Source organism: Apteryx mantelli, chromosome 20 (genome assembly GCF_036417845.1).
Source record: "Apteryx mantelli isolate bAptMan1 chromosome 20, bAptMan1.hap1, whole genome shotgun sequence".
In the NCBI taxonomy this organism is placed as follows: domain Eukaryota; kingdom Metazoa; phylum Chordata; class Aves; order Apterygiformes; family Apterygidae; genus Apteryx; species Apteryx mantelli.
The window spans coordinates 13,465,934-13,489,194 of record NC_089997.1 but is presented as its reverse complement, the minus strand read 5'-3'; the positions used below and the strand labels follow the sequence as shown (position 1 = coordinate 13,489,194).

General features: G+C 49.1%; 1 pseudogene; it reads left to right on the top strand.

The window, feature by feature from the left end:
• The window catches only part of LOC136993807 (antigen WC1.1-like), a 1,003,008-nt pseudogene that overhangs the window by 808,924 nt on the left and 170,823 nt on the right, over positions 1 to 23,261 (top strand).

Genomic DNA, 23,261 nt, shown 5'->3' with positions numbered 1-23,261 from the left:
CTGGAATGTATTGAGCTGTGCCTAGGGGTGGATGAAGAGCGAGTCGAGAGCTTATGGGTAAGGATCAAAGGGCAGGCTAGCATGGGTGACACTGTTGTGGGTGTTTACTACAGGCCACCTGATGAGGATGAGGAAGTCGATGAGGCCTTCTACAGACAGCTGGAAGTAGCCTCACGATCCCAGGCCCTGGTTCTCATGGGGGACTTCAACCGCCCTGATATCTGCTGGAAAGACAACACAGCTAGGCACAAACAGTCCTGGAGGTTCCTGCAGAGCATTGATGACAACTTCTTGACACAGGTGGTGGAGGAGCCAACAAGGAGAGGTGTGCTGCTGGACCTCGTCCTAAGAAACAAAGAAGGACTGGTGGAAGATGTGAAGGTTGGGGGCAGCCTAGGCTGCAGTGACCATGAGATGGTGGAGTTCAGTATCCTGCAAGTAGGAGGCAGGGCAAGAACTAGGATCGCAACCCTGGACTTCAGGAGAGCAAACTTTGGCCTCTTCAGGGACCTACTTGGAGGAATTCCATGGGTTAGGGCCCTAATAGGAAGGGGCGTTCAAGAGAGCTGGTTAATATTCAAGCATCACTTCCTCCAAGCTCAAGATCGGAGCATCCCTATGAGTAGGAAGTCAAGCAAAGGAGGCAGGAGACCTGCATGGATGAGCAAGGAGCTCCTGGCAAAACTCAACCAGAAGAAGGAAGTATACAGAAAGTGGAAAGGGGGACAGGCCACTTGGGAGGAATATAGGAACGTTGTCAGAGTATGCAGGGATGTGACGAGGAAGGCTAAGGCCCGTTTGGAATTAAATCTGGCAAGGGATGTCAAGGACAACAAGAAGTGCTTCTTCAAATACATCAGTAGCAAGAGGAAGACTAGGGAAAATGTGGGCCCTTTGCTGAATGGGGTGGGTGCCCTGGTGACAAAGGATGCAGAGAAGGCAGAGTTACTGAATGCCGCCTTTGCTTCAGTCTTTACTGCTCAGGCCAGCCCTCAGGAACCCCAGACCCTGGAGGCAAGAGAGAAAGTCTGGAGAGAGGAAGACTTTCCCTTGGTGGAGGAGGAGTGGGTTAGAGATCATTTAAGCAAACTTGACACCCACAAATCCATGGGCCCTGATGGGATGCACCCACGAGTGCTGAGGGAGCTGGCGGATGTCATTGCTAAGCCACTCTCCATCATCTTTGAAAGGTCATGGAGGACAGGAGAGGTGCCTGAGGACTGGAAGAAAGCCAATGTCACCGCAGTCTTCAAAAAGGGCAAGAAGGAGGACCCAGGGAACTACAGGCCAGTCAGCCTCACCTCCATCCCTGGAAAGGTGATGGAGCAGCTCATCCTGGAGGCCATCTCCAAGCATGTGGAGGAAAAGAAGGTGCTCAGGAGTAGTCAGCATGGCTTCACCAAGGGGAAATCATGCCTAACCAATCTGATAGCCTTCTATGATGGAATGACTGGCTGGGTAGATGAGGGGAGAGCAGTGGATGTTGTCTACCTAGACTTCAGCAAGGCTTTTGACACTGTCTCCCATAGCATCCTCACAGACAAGCTCAGGAAGTGTGGGTTAGATGAGTGGACAGTGAGGTGGATTGAGAACTGGCTGAATGGCAGAGCTCAGAGAGTTGTGATCAGCGGCACAGAGTCTAGTTGGAGGCCTGTAGCTAGCGGTGTCCCCTGGGGTCAGTAGTGGGTCCAATCCTGTTCAGCTTCTTCATCAGTGACCTGGGTGAAGGGAGAGAGTGCACCCTCAGCAAGTTTGGGAGGAGTGGCTGATACGCCAGAGGGCTGTGCTGCCATTCAGAGAGACCTGGACAGGCTGGAGAGGTGGGTGGAGAGGAACCTCATGAAGTTCAACAAAGGGAAGTGCAGGGTCCTGCACCTGGGGAGGAATAACCCCAGGCACCAGTACAGACTGGAGGTTGACCTGCTGGAAAGCAGCTCTGCGGAGAAGGACCTGGGAGTGCTGGTGGACACCAAGTTAAGCCTGAGGCAGCAATGTGCCCTTGTGGCCAAGAAGGCCAATGGTATCCTGGGGTGCATCAGGAAGAGTGTTGCCAGCAGGTGGAGGGAGGTGATCCTGCCCCTCTACTCAGCCCTGCTGAGGCCACATCTGGAGTACTGTGTCCAGTTCTGGGCTCCCCAGTACAAGAAGGATGTGGCACTACTGGAGCAAGTGCAGCGAAGGGCTACAAAGATGATTAGGGGACTGGAGCACCTCTCTTATGAGGAAAGACTGAGAGAGCTTGGCCTGTTTAGCTTGGAGAAGAGAAGGCTGAGAGGAGATCTCATCAACATGTACAAGTATCTGAAGGGAGGGTGTCGAGAGGGTGGGACCAGACTCTTTTCAGTGGTGCCCAGCAACAGGATGCGAGGCAACGGGCACAAACTGAAACACAGACACTTCCATCTGAACATGAAGAAAAACTTCTTCACTGTGAGGGTGACAGAGCACTGGAACAGGTTGCCCCGAGAGGTTGTGGAGTCTCCTTCTCTGGAGATATTCAAAACCCGCCTGGATGCAATCCTGTGCAAAGTGCTCTAGGTGACCCTGCTTGAGCAGGGAGGTTGGACTAGATGATCTCCAGAGGTCCCTTCCAGCCTCAGCGATTCTGTGATTCTGTGAAGCACCCACAAGAGAGCAAATCCTGTAGTACCCAAGGCCAGAGAATAACAAAGCTGGGCCACGCAGCCATGGCAGGAGAGGTGTTTGGTGCCAGAGCTGACTCTGCAGCACCTTGGGGCTGGTGATGAAGGTGACTAGATCTCCAGGAAGGACAAGGTGCCACTGAGAAAGTCCCTGGGCCTGAACAGCTTGTGATCCAGCAACACTGTGACTGCATCATTAGTACAGTCCCTGTTCATATCATCAGGAGGTGAGAAAAGGTTTCGGGAGAGGAGAGCTAGCAGGGTTTGAGAGTGTAGGTATATGTATGAAGACCCTTGGTGTGATGTGCCTTCCATCTTGGCAGCATGCTCAGATGTAGATGGGATGGACTTTGCCTAAAGGCAGTGATTGGAATCCATTGCTTGGGAATGGGCAGGAAACCCAATATGCTCTGGGATGTTTTTCCAGTAACCACTCTGAAAGGACATGGTTTTCCTGTAGGTCCTGTGCTGTATCTGCTAGAAACATGGTGGTTGTGCTGGACACCCCATGCATCTGACATGGCCCTGCAGGCTTATTGTCATTGCATGAAATCAAGTGTCTGCTCTGAATTACATGAGCTGTTTGCAATGTCTGGATTTGCATAGGTCTTGGCTTGATAGAGAGCAGAGCTCTTGCAGAAGTAGGCATCAAGTGTCATTTCAGATGGCCAAGGAGATTCTTCATCTAGCTGATGCTCTAGAAGGATGTGGGCCTCATAGTTACTCCATCAGAGGAAGCAGACAGTGGCACATGTCTTGGACCATCTCTGGCACCTCAAATGTTGGAAGGTGTTTGTATGTGAACAACTGACTCCCACCCTCCCTCTCCTTTGGTTACAATGGGAGGTGAGACAAGAAGCTCCCATGCAGACGCCCATTTTGTGCGCACCAAAATTTGGGTAAGGGGAATCTCACCCCCTGTGAGCTTGTAGAGTGCATGGGAGGGAATTGAATCCCACTCCATCCCAGGAGCTTCTCAATGGGCATTAGATGTGTTGATTAACTCCTCTAAATCAGTTTCTGAAGCACAAGTAAATGAACTCCCTTCTTGTCACTGTGCAGGTGTCCTGTCTAATTATGAGATGGGAGCAGGGCTTTCTAGAGGGGGACATTTCTACCTCTCTTAGATAACCATCCTCCAAAGATATGAATTGCAATGCTGGAATCAGTCCCTCTCCACTGTTTAGAGAGGGACCATCAGTGATTATTTTAGTCTACTTCAGTGGATATTTCCCAGGGGTGACCCTGCAGCCTTTCAGGAACTGTCAGCCCTGGAGCCCCAGGAACATCTCGAGGCTGCACAGAGGAAAGAAAATGTCACATCTTCAGCTGGGCCTGTGTTCCTGAGCTGAGCCTGGCTTCTGGGACTGCAGGAGCCCATGGCAACCTGGCAGGTGCTGAAGAGAGATAGCTCTGTCCAGGAGCAGCTCCTCTTAAAGGAGCAGCAAGACTCAGGGCACTGCCTGCAGACACCAGGATGAGATGAGGGACTCAGAAGTTAAAGACAGTCAGGAATGGGAGGACGGCTGAGAGCTCACTGCAGGGAGAAATCTTCACAGCCCTTCACACAGTAAGTCTCTGGCTGCAGGGCAACACTGCTGTGGTTCCTGGAAGGTTCTTTTAAGGCTGGCACCTTCCAGAGCTGATAGGGTCTGTCAGGGTGGCTCTGCCAGCTTCTCCTGTTTGGCGCAGGTGGTGCTTTAGAGCAGGGATTCCCAGCCACGCCATCAGAGGGACAGGGCATCATGGCCACCTTTTCCCAGGGATGGTGGAGGGTTGTGAAGCCAGGGAGTGCACCTGGGTCTGCATGGGCTGTAATTCAGAGCAGTGTCCCTGCACCCCAGGGTGCTGTGTGCGTGGGGCAGTGACTCTGTTGCCTGCAAGGGTCAGCACTCAGCCTGCCCGGGGAACTCCCCACAGTGCTGCAGGGAGAAGCTTTGGGTGGGAGGAGTGACCCCTGGCAGGGCAGGTTCATTCCCCCTTCAAGAGGGTGCTGTGTGGGTCAGGGCTGTTCTTAGCTCTAGCTCATGCACAGGATCATTCTGAGGGGCCTTTTCAAGAGGACAGTCAAGGCAAGGGTTACCTTAAAGATAAGGATCTTTTCTGAATCTATGCTTTCATTTTCCTACTGTTTGCCGAGCACTGACAGGGAAAAGACATGGGATAGAGAAACAGCTCCTGGGAGGAAAAACTCCAGGTAGTGGAGCAATCAGAGAATGAGAGGAAACTGAAAACAGAAATTCTGTAGGAAGGGGATTTTGGGAAATTCTCAGTTAGTCCCTACAATGCAGACATTTTCCTCTAAGCCCCCTGTGTCTCCTCTTCCACCCAGAGGAGCCTCTACCCTCAAGGCCATGGGGTCCAGGCCATGTGCCCCTTCCTCAGCAGCCCGATCTCCAGCAGAGGAGAGGGGCATCTCTCCTGCAGCATGCCTTTTTCCCACTGCACAACAAAGGGCTGAGAGCGACTGTCCTGCAGTGTTGCCACCTGGGAGGTGGTGTGCACAGCTGGGGAAGGTGAAGGCTTTCCTTACTGCCTGTCTGTCTCTCCCTCCTTGCTTTCCTTTTAGTAGGAGGCTCACAGTATTGCTCCTTGTTTCTTTACCTCTCCATGCTGGTCTGGTTCTTGTTCTCCTGCTCTCTGGGGTTAAGCACGGGGATTCAGCTGCAGTTAAGGCATTTACCCCGTAGGTCCTGCATGGAGTTGTCTTCATGGCAGTGACGTGCCCAAGTCCCCTTCCAGCCTTCTAGGCAATGCACTTCATCCAGCTGGGGAATGATCTGACTCTTCCTTAAGGAGACTCCATTTCTAGCACTCTTGACTGTCTTTGTGGGGTGTCCTGCGGGCTGCAAGCTGCCCTCCAGAAGACTGTAGCACTCGCAGAGCATATCTGTGATAGCTGAGAGTCCTTGTGCTGATCATGTGAGTCAGAAACCTCGTCACACACTCTGAAGAGCTATCCATAGTACTCTCTGTATGTGGTCTCAGAGAGAACTTGGCAATGTTCACTTCGAAACTGAACTCCTCTGCTCTCACCTCAGTCCAGTTTCTTTCTCTGAGTAACTTGTGAGTGTGATTGTCCTTTAGCTGGGACAGGTGCAAGCACAGGGCAGTAAGGAGCAAGACTCTAACAGACCAGATGCCCTGACTCCACACGCAGTCACCATGAGCCTCTTTTTCTTCTTGGGATGCACAAGTGCTCATGCTGAGAGCAACTGAAATGCCAAAGATTTCTACCCCATCAAAGAATGCTCCCATGGTGTAATGGAGGCATCTAAAAATTAAAGAAATATATCATAAAACTATCCACTACAGCCTATTTTCTGGAGAAAATGAGTGTTAAAATGTTAAATAGCTCCTCAACAAAACAAGTGGATGTAATCTGCTGCATGTTATGTGCATCGGACCTAGTTGCTTCCCCCTCCCACTACAATGTCTTGCGAAAGAGTGCAGATGGTAAACCCATCTGAGGACAGGATTCATCTCATTGGGACAGAGACATCTAGAAAGGATCAAGTCAGCCCCTGCCTTAACTTCACGGTTCTTCTCCCTGGCCAGAGTGGGAGCTGGTGTGACTGATTCAGTACGGACACTACTGGGGGAGATGAATCCCTCACAATGATCTTCTCTTTTAGATACAGCTGGCATGAGTGCTGTATTCATCTCTCAAAACGGTAAATAGAGAGTATTCCCCTTCATTCCAAATCCCCTTCATTCAGCTCACAGTGCCCATCCGCAGGTATCCCCACTGAATACACATGGCAGTTTGACATCTCCATTTACACACCCTGGCAGAGCAGCAGTGACTCCTCTGGAGCCCATGTGCAGAGGCCCCTGCTCTACACGGCACACTCAGTCAGTACAAACCAGAGGTCAGGAAAGGGAGCTGAACAAAGGGAAAGGAGAGAGGCGATGTGGGGGGACTTGGAGGAGTGGAATGGGTTTTGTTCAGAGAAGTTTGTTCTAACTTGTCAATGTCATTTCTTCCTTGGACAGTGCCCCAAACAGACAGCAAATGTCCAACAGCAGCTCCCTCAACGAGTTCCTCCTTCTGGCATTTGCAGAAACACAGGAGATGCAGCTCTTGCACATCTCACTCTTCCTGGGCATCTACCTGGCTGCCCTCCTGGCCAACGGCCTCATCATCACAGCTGTAGCCTGCGACCACCGCCTCCACACCCCCATGTACTTCTTCCTCCTCAACCTCTCCCTCATCGACCTTGGCTCCATCACCACCACTGTCCCCAAATCCATGGCCAGTTCCCTGAACACAAGGGCCATTTCCTACTCCGGATGTGCTGCCCAGGTCTTTTTGTTTTTCTTCTTGATTTCAGCTGAATATTTTATTCTCACCATCATCGCCTATGACCGCTTTGTTGCCATCTGCAACCCCCTGCACTACAGCATGATCATGGACACCAGAGCTTGTGCCAAAATGGCAGCAGCTGCCTGGGCCAGTGGTTTTCTTACTGCAGTGCTGCACACTGGAAACACATTTTCAGTAACTTTCTGCCAAGGCAATGTCGTGGGCCAGTTCTTTTGTGAAATTCCCCAGATCCTCAGGCTCTCCTGCTCAGACTCCCACCTCAGGGAAGTTGGGGTTATTGTGTTTAGTGTCTTTTTAGTCTTTGGGTGTTTTGTTTCCATTGTGCTGTCCTATGTGCAGATCTTCACTGCTGTGCTGAGGATCCCCTCTGAGCAGGGCAGGCACAAAGCCTTTTCCACGTGCCTCCCTCACCTGGCCGTGGTCTCCCTGTTTGTCAGCACTGGCATGTTTGCCTACTTGAAGCCCCCCTCCATCTCCTCCCCAGTGCAGGATCTGGTGGTTGCAGTTCTGTACTCAATGGTGCCTCCAACAGTGAACCCTCTCATCTACAGCATGAGGAACAAGGAACTTAAGGAGGCACTGAAGAAGCTGATTCAACTGGTACTAGTTCAGCAGCAGTAAGCTGTCCATCTCGCTTCACCAGTGATTTCTAATTTATCACAGACAACTCGTGCTTTGGGCATTCTCTCTGAGAAGAGAATGTTTATATGGAAGTGTTTGAATTCATCCAACTTCTCAAGAGGGGTGAACTCAGTCTGTCTCACTGAGAGACCTTCCGTAAATGTGTCTATCACTGTATCAGAGCTGATATGTCTGTAATAAAAGGGCATTTCCTCAGTGCAGTGCTTGAAGATTGGGCTCTCCTTCCAAGGTTGGAGCCAAGAATGTGCTCAAGGACTTTCACCCTGAAAGGGCCTGTTGCTTTTCCAGGGCTCTCCACGGGCTCAAGGCAATGAGCTCATGGGGTGATGTGTTAGGGAATGAGGGCTGGATTCAGCTCTCACTTGTGGGTGCCCAGCGCTCCTGGAAGTGGAGAATGGTGAAGAGATATCTCTCATATGACAGAGATGGAGACTGATGCCCATCCTTCCTGAAGAGAGTGTGGAGCCACACGGAGAGCACAGGGGACCTCCAAAGGCACCATGTGCCTAGAGGTGGGCAGGGAATGGAGCTTCACAAAATCAAGTGGAGTCAACCAAATGCAAAGGGCTAACCCCAAAATTGTACAGGCTAGTGAGAATTCTGCAGTCCCATGAGAGGCAGTGGTGGGGACCCTTGGTGCCTGGCAAGTGGTTCATGTCCCCCTTCAATGAAGAGCCATGGGTGAGATCTAACGACACATCTGAACACAGCCTGAGCCATTTGAAATGTCCTGTAATTGCTCAGAGCATCATCCACGGCCACAGACAGGGGTTGTCAGGTGCAATGACGCCTGTGCAGCTGGATCTGCTTCCCCCATCGCCACCACGGCCAGTGCAGAGTCACCCCATGGCCCTGGAGCACCACAGCCCGCTCACTCTGCAGAGCAGCACCAGCAGTTGGTTGCTCACCAGTAGAGGGGAGGGTCCAGGAACAGCTGGGCAGGCCAGCACTGATGGACTCACCTGGGGGAAGGCTCCAGCCTCAGCCGGGCAGTGGGTCCAGCCTCTCCCTCTAGCTCTTGGTGGCAGGGCCATCGCTGCCCGTGGCCTGGACCCCCGGCCTGCTCCTCCTGTGCTTTCACCACCTTGCAGGGCGCTGGAGCTGCCCCAGAACAGGGCAGCCAGCCAGTGCCAGCACTGGGACAGGGCACAGGGGGACAGAAGCAGACAAAAGACTGAAATTTGTGCTTGTGAGGTCACTTCTGCCTGGGTACCCGATAGGCCGGCAGCAGGCATATGGCTTCGGTTCTGATTCCAATTGTGAGGTCACTTTTTTTCTCTGAAACTGATGGAGCAAGATCACTAGAAAGTTTATTTTAGGTCTGGATTAGTAAACAGCACACAAGGAAAGATGAAACCGTTGGAATGGCTGAACAACATAAACATCACGTAGGTACTTATGGTAATGCTATAACTTTACCCATCCAGTTTGCAGTCCTTTATATACAGACATGGTGGGGATCAGCAGTGAACAAATACCTTTGCTATCTGCCATTTTCAGTTCTTGTTTTGAACTGCATGTGCTTCATGCAGCTAAGGTTTCTCTCTGAGCAGTGTTCAACTATGCCCTTCAGTCCAGGGGAGTGGGCTGCTGCAGTCCTGCCTTTTTCCCATATAATGCAACTATTTTACAGTTCAAGTCAGCTGCAGAAGCCATCTATTTTTACCGTTCAACACATCCAAGACAACATTCTGTCAGTCACTCCTTGCTTCCTTGGTATGACTTGGCAACCACTTTTTATCTGGAGAACAGTATAAATTAAAGGGTATTTACTAAAATACAGGTTAAGCGCTATGTGAGAAAATATTTCTGAAGCTTGTAAAAAGGTCGTTCCTTGATGTGAGCTTGCTCTGTGGCAGAAGGTTCTAAGCAGATGAAAGCAGCAAGTTGCAATTATAAAGTATTTTGCAGCATTGGCTACGATGCAACAAACCACAGGCAATAAAGCATATTTGTTTACCTAAGACTGGTGCCTTTCCAAATCCTGAGGGCAATGGGTCTCACCTATTTCCATAAATCTTTGCTGCATTTTAGGTTTTTAGTATTTTCAATTCCACTTAAAATGAAGGGATTACTCGTGTGCAAACAGTGGGATGAGGAATGTTCTTCTCAAAATGTACTGTGAATAAAATTTAAAAAAAAAACAGTCTGAAGTCTGCTGGCATCATACCTTGCGCTATCAGTAAAACTCCTCTGCAGGTTGCTCCCATGTGCTGGGTTAAACTGCTCATCAGCTTCCAGCATGTCACATTCAGACTCACTCAGTGGAGCAGGAGTACCGCATTTTTTGATACCTTGCAATATAGACAGTGGGGTTTTCAAATGTACACTGCCTTCGCCTGCTGAAGTGATTTAATCTTTGCAATCATCAGGAAGCATGTGCTTATTCTCTTTCATCTTTTTTTTAATATATATATATATAAAGTTAGAATGGAATCTGGCCTAAAAATCACTCTTGTGCACTTGTCATTGCAAATGTGATGCTATGTGGACCACACCTTTCAAGGTGCCCCTCAAAAGAATAGGATATAGGAGGAAAGAGTGAGTTGGAAGGATCTGGAAGGGAGTGCTTGATGTACAGGACGATGTCAGAGGGTCCATGAAAGTACCAAGAAAGCCCTTACATGTACTGAGTCATACTCTCTTTCATTATAATGAAACAGAAGCTTGCCATATGTCACCTGCCATGTCCTTCTGAGACAAGACCTCAGGATACAATTGTGGCCAGGACTGAAAACAACATTGGCTTCAGCAGGATGAAGATTTTACTCCAAGCCAATTCCCAAGAGAGATGTAGTCTGTGGTAAACGGAACTAAGAACAACAGAAGATGACATGACTCTAGTGGCAGTCCACTAGAAGGGATCCCCAGCCACCTCAGAAGAACAGAGGAGTAAGTATCTCCCTTTCACATCAATGCACGTGCCTTAAATATATCTTAACTGCACATTATGGCAAGAAGAAAAGTCTCTGGGAGAAACAGATTCCACCAGGCAACAAGAGACATAGATAGAAGTTTTCCAAAGAAAACCCCTGAATATTTTCTTCTTTCTGATCTCAGATTACCATAAAATTTGTCCACCAACCTTTGGAAATCATTGTACACGCTGGTAAAAACTCAGTTTGCTTTTCCCTTGTGCATTTATTCCTATTTAGTAGTTGGAAAACATGCATAGGAAATCATTGGATAGAACTAATAAAGATGAAAACGGAGAGCAAGTATTTGCTTTCCTTAAAATAGAAATTATTTTGATCAGAAAACTGCAATGTGTTCAGTTTCAGTCTGGCTTTTTTGACATGTTCTGATATCAAGAATGAAATACTGCACTCCCCAAAGCACCCAGTGTTTCTCACTGGAGGTAGTTAGTATGCTGCTTGCTGTATTTTCTTTATTTTCCTCATACAGAAAGACCCAGAAGCAACTGAAGGACACAAAGACTATGACAAAGTCATATTACTTTGCCAGTGGGACACTGTGACTGTCTGAACTTATTTTTTCAACTCTAACGTAAAAGCTGTCATTACATCTTTACATGTCTGTCAGTTGACTTACCTGGTCAGTAATAGACTTATCCTGGCCAAGAAGCGCGGCTCTTATTAGGAAATGAAAAGGGAGTTGTAGTTAACTACAGGTGTGTTGTACTAGTGGTATTTTATTTAGTGACTTTCAGCTCTTCATGTTGCATGTATTAATCTACCGCAATGACTCTGTGCTTCAGATCTCTTCCAAAAGCTGTTAAGAAGCAAACTGTTCATTCACCACTTCTAATAATATTATTGAGTACACCCTTTTTGATGAAGACATGAAAAATGGCAAAGTTTAGTCTGTGACTGCTGCAGTATACTGAACCACAGTTACTGTAAGTCTGCCCTACTTTTAGAATGACAGTGCATGAAGTAAAAAACCATGCATTTCTGTTTAATGGTAACTCCTTTATGCAACTAAGAATTGGAGAGCATAAAAACAAGCACCCAGAAGTACCATCTTGTCCAGTTGAAATATCGGCTATCCAAGAAAGAAAACACAGGAAAGCTGTATTTGCTAATATCAAAGATAATTGACAGGTGCTGGGAAACACAATGAGTAGTGAAATAAATTTTAATGTCTAAAGAATGCTGTGTCTTTTTTTGTTTTGTTTTGTTCTTCTCCTTGAGTTCCATCCCTTATTTGATTTGGGTTTCCCTGTCTCATGAGTTGATGTTTAACCAAAGATACAAGATATCACAGGTCTACTGTGAAATAGATATAAATATGCAGCTTTGAATATTTGGATTATAGGAGGTCATCTTTCAGAAAGGGTTCCTTGGAGAAGTTTCTTGAAGATCCCAGAATCACAAAGTGGTTGAGGTTGGAAGGGACCTCTAGAGATCATCTAGACCAACCTCCCCGCTCAAGCAGGGTCACCTAGAGCATGTAGCACAGGATCGTGCCCAGGCGGGTTTTGAATACCTCCAGAGAAGAAGACTCCACAACCTCCCTGGGTAACCTATTCCAGTGCTCTGTCACCCTCACAGTGAAGAAGTTTTTCCTCATGTTCAGATGGAACTGTCTGTGTTCAGTTGTGCCCGTTGCCTCGCGTCCTGTTGCTGGGCACCACTGAAAAGAGTCTGGTCCCACCCTCTCGACATCCTCCCTTCAGATACTTGTACACGTTGATAAGATCTCCTCTCAGCCTTCTCTTCTCCAGGCTAAACAGGCCAAGCTCTCTCAGTCTTTCCTCATAAGAGAGATGCTCCAGTCCCCTAATCATCTTTGTAGCCCTTCGCTGGACTTGCTCCAGTAGTGCCACATCCCTCTTGTACTGGGGAGCCCAGAACTGGACGCAGTACTCCAGATGTGGCCTCACCAGGGCTGAGGAGAGGGGGAGAATCACCTCCCTCCACCTGCTGGCAACACTCTTCCTGATGTACCCCAGGATACCATTGGCCTTCTTGGCCACAAGGGCACATTGCTGCCTCAGGCTTAACTTGGTGTCCACCAGCACTCCCAGGTCCTTCTCCGCAGAGCTGCTTTCCAGCAGGTCAACCCCCAACCTGTACTGCTGCAAGGGGTTATTCCTCCCCAGGTGCAGGACCCTGCACTTGCCTTTGTTGAACTTCATGAGGTTCCTCTCTGCCCACCTCTCCAGCCTGTCCAGGTCTCTCTGAATGGCAGCACAGCCCTCTGGCGCATCAGCCACTCCTCCCAAACTTGCTGAGGGTGCACTCTGTCCCTTCATCCAGGTCATTGATGAAGAAGTTGAACAAGACTGGACCCAGTCCTGACCCCAGGGGACACCACTAGCTACAGGCCTCCAACTAGACTTTGCACCGCTGATCACAACCCTCGGAGCTCTGCCATTCAGCCAGTTCTCAATCCACCTCACTGTCCACTCATCTAGCCCACACTTCCTGAGCTTGTCTATGAGGATGTTCTGGGAGACAGTGTCAAAAGCCTTGCTGAAGTCAAGGGAGACAACATGCACTGCTCTCCCCTCATCTACCCAGGCAGTCATTCCATCAGAGAAAGCTATCAGCTTGGTTAAGCACGAGTTCCCCTTGGTGAAGCCATGCTGACTACTCCTGATCACCTTCTTTTCCTCCACATGCTTAGAGATGGCCTCCAGGATGAGCTGCTCCATCACCTTTCCAGGGATGGAGGTGAGGCTGACTGGCCTGTAGTTTCCTGGGTCCTCCTTCTTGTCCTTTTTGAAGACTGGAGTCACAAACATAACACTTCTGAGATCTGTCCAACCCCAAGTTCTTTTAGATTAGAGGTGTAGTAGCTTCCTCTCCTGTATTAAGGAAATTTCCAGTATACTCTGGTTTTGCAGAGGAAGAACATGCAAGGTCATGTGCCCTGCAAGCAGAACATCTTATCTGATCTTGCCTTAGCCCTGTTTTTCATACAAAGTTGAAGAACTGCCAAGAAACCAGTTCAATCCAGCCAGCGCTACAGAAGTTGTTCAAAGCTAACACCAGAAGAGGTGCACATCAGCTAATGGATAATTATAAGATGAACCATATAAGGCTGGCACGGAACTACCTCATACTGTAGCATGGCAAGGGGATTAGTAGAACTAAGAATTGTGGATAAATCTGGTTGGTTATGTAAACTGAAGTGTTGAATATGTAACAACTTACTATCGCTTAAAAGTTGTAACAAAAAGCTGCTGGGTCCCTTCCTGTGCTCCCAGCCAAGAGGCACCTTATTGCTAGCAATAAAATTTAGAAAATCTGACTCCTGCTGTTCATTACCGATGCCCCCAAATGAAAAAAGAGAAGAGATACTTTTATTACCTGTGAGCAAAAGTTAATTGGGGGATGTTACCAGTATATTACCGGTATACAGTATAGCAGTAGGCACTCTTTTCTTCTAATGTGGCAGTATCCTAGGAACTCTTTGCTTGTAATGCAGTAGTATCCCCCAGTTAGCCCATAATTAACCATCCAAATAATGCCCCCAGTCCAGTGAAATATGGTAGGCTGGGTTCCTGAGCTCTCCCTGCCAAAGGGCTCGCTGCCTTGGGAATCTTTCCTGCAACCTGCACGCTGTGCACTGCCCTGGGCCCTGAAACAAGACATCCAGGGCTGACTTTCAGGAGGAGGCCTCAGAGAGCAGTTTTGACATGGTAGGACTTCTTCTCTGGCATAGTTAACAAGGAAATGGTCTTGCTACGATGGAGAGCTCAGAGGTACTCCTTTGAGTGGTAGTGCCACAGTCATTACCTTTTGAAATGGGCAAACAAGGAAAACTTCCAAAGACAAACTATTTCTTCAGAAAATAATTGGCCTCTTACAAACACTACTACCAGATGCACATACAACAGTGAGTGATGTTTCAAGGGCTCAGAGCTTATTTTTTGTGCTGAAAATGAAGCAAATCACAACATTGTTTTTGGACCCTGAGAATCATCGCCTGATGCTCAAGCACTTTCCTGCAAGTTGGCAGGAAATACATGAAGGGTCATAGTTGAAAATCAGCTTGTAAAGTTGAAGTGGTTTTATGCAAATACCTCTGCAAGACCTCTCACTATTATGGTCCTCACCTTCCCACATGCTTCTCTCTTCCCTAAGGGAGTCATTTCTAGCCAGACAGTTCAGGTGTCCCTCTCATCTGAGCACATTTTGCAGTGTGTCACTAGGTTGTTGGAGGCCTGCAGTTTCTGAAATTCTTGCCAGGATCTCCAGCCAGGATGCTAACTAACTCAACCCCCTCATTCAGCAGAGCACATACAACTGACCTCACCATCATCATCCAAGCCACATGCCTGCTGCTGGTCTATGAGCTGCTAAGGCAGGAGTGACCTCACATGCACATGCCCCAGCCATGAGGCTGCTGCTAGCCTTTCAGAGGCTGAGTCAGAAGTGACCTCCCAAGCAAGAACACAAGCCTTGTCCATCAGAGAAGAGGAAAGGCCATCAGCAGCCATGTGGGCTTGGTAGATGATTATAAGGTCCCCTCTATCTGAGCAGCTGATAAGCCAGCACTTGGCTAATGCTTGGGGCAATTGTTTGTGAGGTCACTTCTGCCTGAGGACCTGATAGGCCTCCAAGCAGCACAGAGCTAGGATGCTGATTGTGAGGTCATTCAGAACTGAGTAGCTGATAGGCCAGAAACAGTTACATGGCTTGGATGGTGACTGTGAGATCACCTCTGTCTCAGCCTCTGATAGGCCAGCAGCAGGCCCATGGCTCAGGTGATGATTGTGAGGTCATTGCTGCCTGAATACCTGACTGGATGGAAGCCAAATCCATGCTGAGGTCATTTCCCTTAGGGCAGGTGAAAGACCAGCAGCAGGCCCATTGGCTTGGTGGGTGATTATGAGGTCAGTTGTGTCTGATCAGCTGATAGGCCACCAGGAAGCTGATGGCTGAGGACATTTTTATGAGATTGGTTGTTTCTCAGGAGCTCATAGGAGAGTAGGAGGCCCATGACCATAAAGGTGAAAGTGAGGTCCCTTCTGTCTCTGCAGGTGATGGACCAGGAGCAGGCACATGGGTGGGAAAGTGGCTGTGAGGTCACTTCTATGGGTGAAGCTGACAGGCCAGCACTTGACTCCTGTCTGTGGTAAGGGGTTGTGAGGTCCTGTCTGCCTGAGTACCTGACAGGCCACCAACAGGCACAGGGCTAGGATGTGGGTTTTGTGGTCACTCCTGTCTCTGGTGAGTGCCACTTGCTCTGTGCAGAGTGAGGACTGGCATGGACAGCCCTGGGCCGTGAGTGGTTTTGGACCACTGGACTCTGTGCGAGACACAGAAATATCTTTTTTAGTGGTGCAGGCCTGATAATACCAGAGATATTTAGAAAATGTCAATAAAAAATGAAAGAAGAGAGAAATTAAGAAAATGATCTAAGGCGGAGAAATGTTTTGTTACACTTTCCAGCTTTTAAATATTTGTGTTCTTATTGTCTTTCTTTGCTTTGTTGTCTTTTTTCTTAATATACTGGTCTCTTTTTTTTTTTTTTTTTTTTGAAAAGGAAAGTAATTTCCAGAACTGGGGTGGAATGCAATGACAGAGTCACCGACAGCTGGGGCCATTGTAGGTGCCCTGGTCCCCTCTGCCCAGCCTCCATCTGCAGCTCCAAGGGGCTCTGGTCTCCCGCAGGTCCCCTGTGAGAGCTGCCAGGCCCAGGCAGGTATCTCAGATACACCAGGACCTCCCCAAGTGCCACTGGATGCTTGTGGTGAGACGCCTGAGCTCTGCCCGAAAAGGTGAAGAACCGTTTTCAACATTTAAAGAAAAAAGGGGAGCATCTTTTCCTCAGCTGAAGTGGTAGAATATTTTTAATAAAATGTCAACATTTTCCCATGAAAAAATAATGGAAAATTTCTGGAAGGGTATGAATCTCAGAGGAGAAATATTGACCTGCCCCTGACTTTGCATTACCACTGCTCTGTCTATTATGCTGTGGATGTAGTCTCACTAATCTTTCACATATTTTCATCTGTTCTCATTAAAGTGATCATTTATCAAGTTTCCTTTATGTCAGACTATCTGGAAAACTTTCTGTAATTTTCCAGTCTTCCTCCTCCGCTTGCTCTTTATCCATCAGATACCTCTCAACTCTCCAGTTGCTGCTCTGAGCTTCAGGCAGTCTGAAGCTTGCCTCGCCTTCCAGGAGTCGTGTTGTCTCTTTAGACAACTCCTTAGTTGTGTTTCTGTCTATCCATTCCTATCTATCAGTCAGAAACAGTTCAAGGAGGGTTATTCCTTGTGGAAAGTGGACCTCACTGGAGGCAGCTTGGATTTAACATACAGTTGAGGAGTGTATTTGACTTTTTATTAAACTGTATCATATTCTATTTTTGCTTGTTTGCAATTAAGAAAAATCCTCCTGTGTCTGCAGCTAGTTGTCCAAGGAAAGCAGGTGGGAATTGGTGTGTAGGAGCTGCAACATTCAGCTACAGACTCGAGTGGAAAAAAGTTAAATTTTAACAAGAGTCATGTGAGTCCCCAGTGGCTGATGAGGGAAATGACAGGTTTGGGGAGGTGAGGAGGAAGGTTGTCCTTAAAGGTCTCATATCGAAAATACTGCTTTTCCTACAACTCCAGACTTCATTAGGAGACCCTCTGGGTCAGTATGAGTTGGAGAATGTGGATATCACTTATTCTGTAAGCTGAAAAATAAAGGAAGCTTAAAAAGGAGAAATCCTTTCTTTTCAGGTGCTCACTAAAATCTTCTTGTAAGTACACCCCTGAATCCTCTCCAATTAGCCACACAAGAATTGAAGAACTGAAGAAAATTAAGGGGAGTGAGATTGGTTGTTAGGGCTTTCTGCATTTTAATGGTGCCTCTGGTGTATTTGGTGCTGAGTCCATGAACCTCAGATACTGAGAGGAGATTGAACAAGCCTCCCAAGAAGTTAAAGTCAGAAGCAAATGCCAAAGTTTCTTGGAGTGTTAATGGGTCCCACTGAGGGTCGTTACTCACAAAGCCTCCCCAGAGGCTGATTACAGCAGAAAGTTGGAGGCACTCATTGCAAGTAGGCAAAGGGAACATGCAGGTGGCTCTGATGCCACGTAAACCTGGATGAGTTTTGTCAAGCAGAATGGCCAGGCACTGACACCCAGGCCCTGGGTAGGGTGATCCTTTCCCTCACACTGTGCTCAGGGCTCTTCCTGGGGCAGTGTGAATGTGGGGGTGTGCACTCCCACCCCAGGATCTCCCTGCCTTTACTGATGTCTCTCTGCCCTCACTTGCTTTTCCTTGAGACACAAAGCCAGTAGCTGATCACAGACTCCCTCTGGGTGACCTGTAGCACCACAGCTCTACCCTTCAAGTGATACTTCCTTTTCCTGAAGTCACATCTGAACCCCACCACAAGCTGCAGTTTGTGGCTGTTTCCCCTTCTCACGCTCTTTCCCACTTTCCATCATCTCTGAAACTGCCTTTCAAGCACTCATAGGCTCCTACTCTACTGCCCTTCACCTCCACTTCAGCAGGACAAAGCACCCCAGCTCCCTCAACCTCTCCTCCTGGGCGCGATTATTCCCCCCTAGGTGCAGGACTTGACACTTCTCTTGTAAATCTTCATGAGGTGCCTGTTGTCCAAATCACCCAAGTTTCTCAAAGTCCTTCTGGACTGAAGTTCCTCTGTGTAAAAAAAAACAAAAAACAACACAGAACAGTACCAATGGGGAAAGGGTAAGCAGAAGTGGGCTGATTGTATGGGAGGGGATCAGCATGGTAAAAGAGGGAAACTTAAAAGAGGGAAGAGAAATAAAAGGTGGAAATGAAAAGTGAAGGGCTGTTTGGGAGATTTCTGCCAGGAAGCCCTGCATCTCAACCATTCTGACTGGAGGAAGACAAGAAAGCTGACCTCCTTCCACTGTTATGGGGAACCCGTGTGCTTTCCCTGACATTGACAAGTGAAGACCCAGAGGGAAAAGAGTCACAGACTCCTTCAGCATGAAAGGGAGCTCAGGAGCTGTCTAGCCCAATCTCCTTGCTCACAGCAGGGTCAGCTCTGGGGTCAGACCAGGTTGCTCTGGGCTTGATCCAGTCTGGTCTTGGAAACCTCCGAGGGAGGAGACTGCATAGCCTATTTGGACAGCCAGTTCCAATGCTTGACCATCTTCTTAGCAGAAAAGCTTTTCCTTATCTCCTGCATAAACATCCTCCCATCATGCACTGTGGTGTAGAGCCTGGCTCCATCTTCTTGGTGACCTCCTTGTAGCCATTGGAGGGTTGCCATGAGATCCCTCCAAAGCCTGGAGTTCAGGTGCAAGTTCCCTGTTTAGCCAAGCTGGTCCCCTGACATGTCTGCTAGCTTTACTGAGTATTGGCATGGACCATTCTTGCATTTGGCGGGTGCGGTCCTTAAAGGCCTGCTGGCTTTCCTGGGCTCTTCAGAGCTGCCTCCCATGGTATTCTCTACCAGGCCCCTGAGGAGGCCCAAGTCTGCTCCTCTGAAGTCCATGGTCTGTACTCTGCTACTGTCCTTCCTCAATCCCTTCAGAATCTGGGACTTCACTATTGGTCACTGTAGGCAAGGCAGACCCTGATCCAACCCTGATCCAGTTCCTCTTTATTTGCAATTTCCACATCCAGGAAAGCATCACCATTATTGAGCAGTCTTAGCTGTGCTAAGAAGTTGTTCCTGACACCCTGCAGAAACCACTGGTCTCCACGCACTCTGTTGTTTTCCCTTCCAGTGAATGTCAGGGCCATTATGGTCTCCCCATAAGGACCAGGGCCTGTGATCCACAGACTTCCTCAGGTTGCTTAAAGGAGGTTGCATCCACCTCCTCATCCTGATCATGTGGTCTGTGACTCCAGTCACAACGTCGCCCTTCCTCTCATGCTCACCCACAAGGTCTCATCCAGCCCCTTTTTCATCCCAGGGAAGAGCTCCATACATCTGAGCTGCCCCTTCACACAAAAGGCATCCTCCCTCCTCATCTCCCTTGATGGTCTCTCCCGAAGAGCTTGTACCCTGCCAACACAGCCCTCTAGCTATGTGAGTGGTCCTACCACATCTCAGTTATTCCAACCATGTGGCAGTCCTGTGACAGCTTGTGCATCTCCATCTGCTCCTGTCTGTGCCCCAAGCTGCATGCATTTGCACACATTTGTGCTGCAGAACCTCAGCTGTGGCACAGAGCGCAGACTGATCATGGTGAACCATGTTACCAAGAGTCAAGGACACCGTACATGCAATGGCCCCACTGCAGAACAGAGATGTGCTGGCATAGATAGCAGGTGGCAAGGTAATGGTGAAAGGAGGTTCCCACTGAGAGAGCAAAACCTGCACTGCCTGAGGCTAGAGGAAAGCAGAGCTGGGCTCTGCAGAAATGGCAGGAGAGGTGTTTGCTGCCTGAGCTGACTTTGTAGCACCACAGGGCCTGTGACAGAGGTGAACTGATCTCCAGGAAGGACAAGGTGCCAGTGAAGAAGTCCCTGGGCCTGGACAGCCTGTGATGCAGCCATCCTGTGGAGATCATTAGCACAGCCCCTTTCCGTATCATCTGGGAGTGAGAAAAGGTTTAGGAGGAAGAGAGTTAGAAGGGTTTGAGAGTGCAGGGACGTAAGTGGAGACCTTGGTGTGATGTGCCTCCCATTTATGCAGCTGCTTGGATGTAGACGGGATGGACTTTGCCTAAAGGCAGTGGTGGGATGCAGTTGTTTGGGCTCAGGTAGGAAACTTGAGAGGTCCTGAGCTGTTTGTCCAGCAACCACTGTAAAAGGACATGGTTTTCCTGTAGGTCCCATGCTGTATCTGCTGGAGATGTGTGCTTGTGCTGGACACCCCAGGCATCTGACATGGCCCTGCCAATGGCTGATTTTTATGTCATTAAATCAAGGCTCTGCGCTGAATTACATGAACTATTTGCAATGTAGAGATGTGCATGAATCTCAGCTCCCTAGTGAGTGGAGCTCTAGGAGCAGTGGTAGGCATCCAGTGTCATTTCAGATGGCCAAGAAAATTCCCCACCTGGCCCCAACCTCATGCTCTAGAAGGAGGCGGGTCCCCTGGTTGCTCCATCAGAGCAAGCAGACACTGGCACATGCCTTGCACCACCTCTGTCTCTTCAAATGTCACCAAGGGTTTGTGTGTGAGCAACTGACTCCCATCCTCCATCTCCACTGATTACAATGGGAGCTTAGACAAGGTGCTCGCATGCAGACATATCTGTTGGGCACCCTTCAGCTTTGGCAAGGGCAATCCCACCTCCTGTGTGTTTGTGGAATTCACGGGAGGGATCTGAGTCACACTCCAGCCCAAGGGTTTCTAACCTGGCATGAGATGTCCAGATTGACTCATCTGAATTAACACCTGAACCATAGGTAAATGAATTCTCTTCTTGTCCCTGTCTAGGTGTCCTGCCTTGTAAAGAGGTGGGAATAGGATCTTCCGGAGTGGGACGTTTCCATCTCTCATAGATAATCATCTTCTGACGAGACAAACTGCAATGCTGGGACCAGTCTCTCTTCACTGTGTTGAGAGAGACATCATAGATGATTATTTTAGTTTACCTCAGTGAACATTTCCCAAGAGGAGGGAGTACAAAGGAGAAATGAAGTCACACCTTCAGCTAGGCCACTGTTCCTGAGTGGGGCCAGTCTACTGGGACAGAGGGAGCTCATGGCAACAGGTCAGCCCTGCCGAGAGACAGCTCTGTGCAAGAGCATCTCCTCTGCAGAGAGCAGCAGGGCTCCAGGCACTGCCTGCTCTTGCTGACATGAGATGAGACAAGACAGAGAGAAGCGAAAGGCAGTGTGGAGTGGGAGGAGAGAGGAGAGCTCACGGAGGGACAAATCTTCACAGCCCCTGACACAGTAAGTCTCTGGCTGTAGAGCAATACTGCTGGAGTTCCTGGAGGGGTCTTCTAAACCCATCACATCCCATGACTGCTCAGTTCTTTAGGATGTCTCTGCTGTCTTCTTGAGTGCAGAGGAGGAGGAGGTGCTTCTAAAGCAGGGATTCCCAGCCACACCATCACAGGGACAGGGCATCCTGCTACCTTCTTGCTGTGATGCTGCAGGGGTGTGAAGCCAGGGAGTGCACCCAGGTCTGCCCAGGGCTGTAATTGAGAGCAGTGTCCCTGCACCCCAGGGTGCTGTGTGCCTGGGGCAGTGACTCTGCTGCCTGCGCAGCAGAGCACAGCGCTCAGCCTGCCCCGGGAACTCCCCACGGTGATGCAGGGACGATCGACCCCAGCAGAGCAGGTTCATTCTCCCGTTGAGAGGGTTTTGCATGGGTCCGGGCTGCTCACAGCTCTAGCTCATGCACAGGACATTTCAGAGGGAACTTTTCAGGAGGAAGGTGAAGGCAGGGATTGCCTGAAAGAGAAGCCAATTTCCTGAGATGGCGCTTTAACTTTCCTAGCACCTGGCAAGGGGAAAATGGAAATGGAGCTGTCAGCTTTGAACAAAGGACTGAAACTCCTTAACAGTTTCAATGAGCACTCAATGGGTCTGCTAGGAACTTCTGAAAGTCCCTGCACCCATCCCTTAGTCTGTAGACAGCACCAGCTTCCCCTTTGCTGGCCTCATCAGCGTTTATCTGCCCTCCTCCTTAGCACCTCCAAAAATGGGAATGCCCCCGGACAGTGCCCTGCTGTTGAGAGGTTTCTTTAGGGCAGAAGTGAGCACACTGGGGAAGGTGTGGGCATTGCAGGGCCTGACCATGACTTGCCCAAATCCATCCTCCCATGATGTTCCTAGAAGCAGTTCCCTCTCATTCACCGCCCAGCTCTGATGCCTGGAGCTGTCCCTGCTGGGAGCTGTTTCTCTGTCCCAATGTCTTTTCCTGGTTGGTGCTTACAGACCCCATCCCATGCTCTGTGCACTTCGTTCTGCCCTACAGAAAGCTCCCACAGGCAGGGCACTGTCCAGGGGCATCTCTGTGCTTGCAGGTCCTAAGAAGCAGGTCAGACAAACCTTCATGAGGCCAGAGAAGTTGCTGCTGGTGCTGTCTGTAGGCTGAGGTGGAAATAAAGGGACTTGCTGTGGTTTCTCTCAGACCTTTTGATCTCTCAGAATGATGGAAGTGCTCAGCTGCAGTTAAGACACTGACCCTGCGTGTCCTGGGTGGTGTGGTCTTCATGGTAGTGAGAAGGGCCAGTCCCTTTCCAACCCGTGAGGCTCCTGGCAATGCATTTCATCAGGTTGGGTAATCAGCTGACTCTCCTTTAAGGAGAGTCCACCTTTGGACCCTTGACTGTTTCTCTGGGGTGTCCTGCCAACTTGGAAGCTGCCCTCCAGCAGAGCACAGCTTCCCTCTAGCATTTCTGTGATAGGTGAGTCAGATAGATACACTCTTCACTCTCTCCATCTCTGGGCTGAGAGAGAAGAATTTGGAAATCTTCACTGTGAAACTGAGCAGATCTGCTCTCAGCTCAGTCCGCTTTCTTTCTCAGAGGAACTTGTGAGTGTGATTGTCCTTTAGCTGAGGGAGGGGCAAGTGCAGCACAGCAAGGGGAAAAACTTAACGACAGACCAGATCCTGTGACTCTGTACAAAGTCACAGCGAGACCTTTATTTCCTCTTGGCATGCACAAGTGCTCATGCTGAGAGCAACTGAAATGCCAAAGATTTCTACCCCGTCAGAGAATGCTCCCACAGTAAGATGGAGGCACCTAAAAACTAAAAAAATTTATAAACAGACTCCTCCACTGAAGATCATTTTCGGTGGAAAATGGGTTTCAAAATGTTGAGCAGCC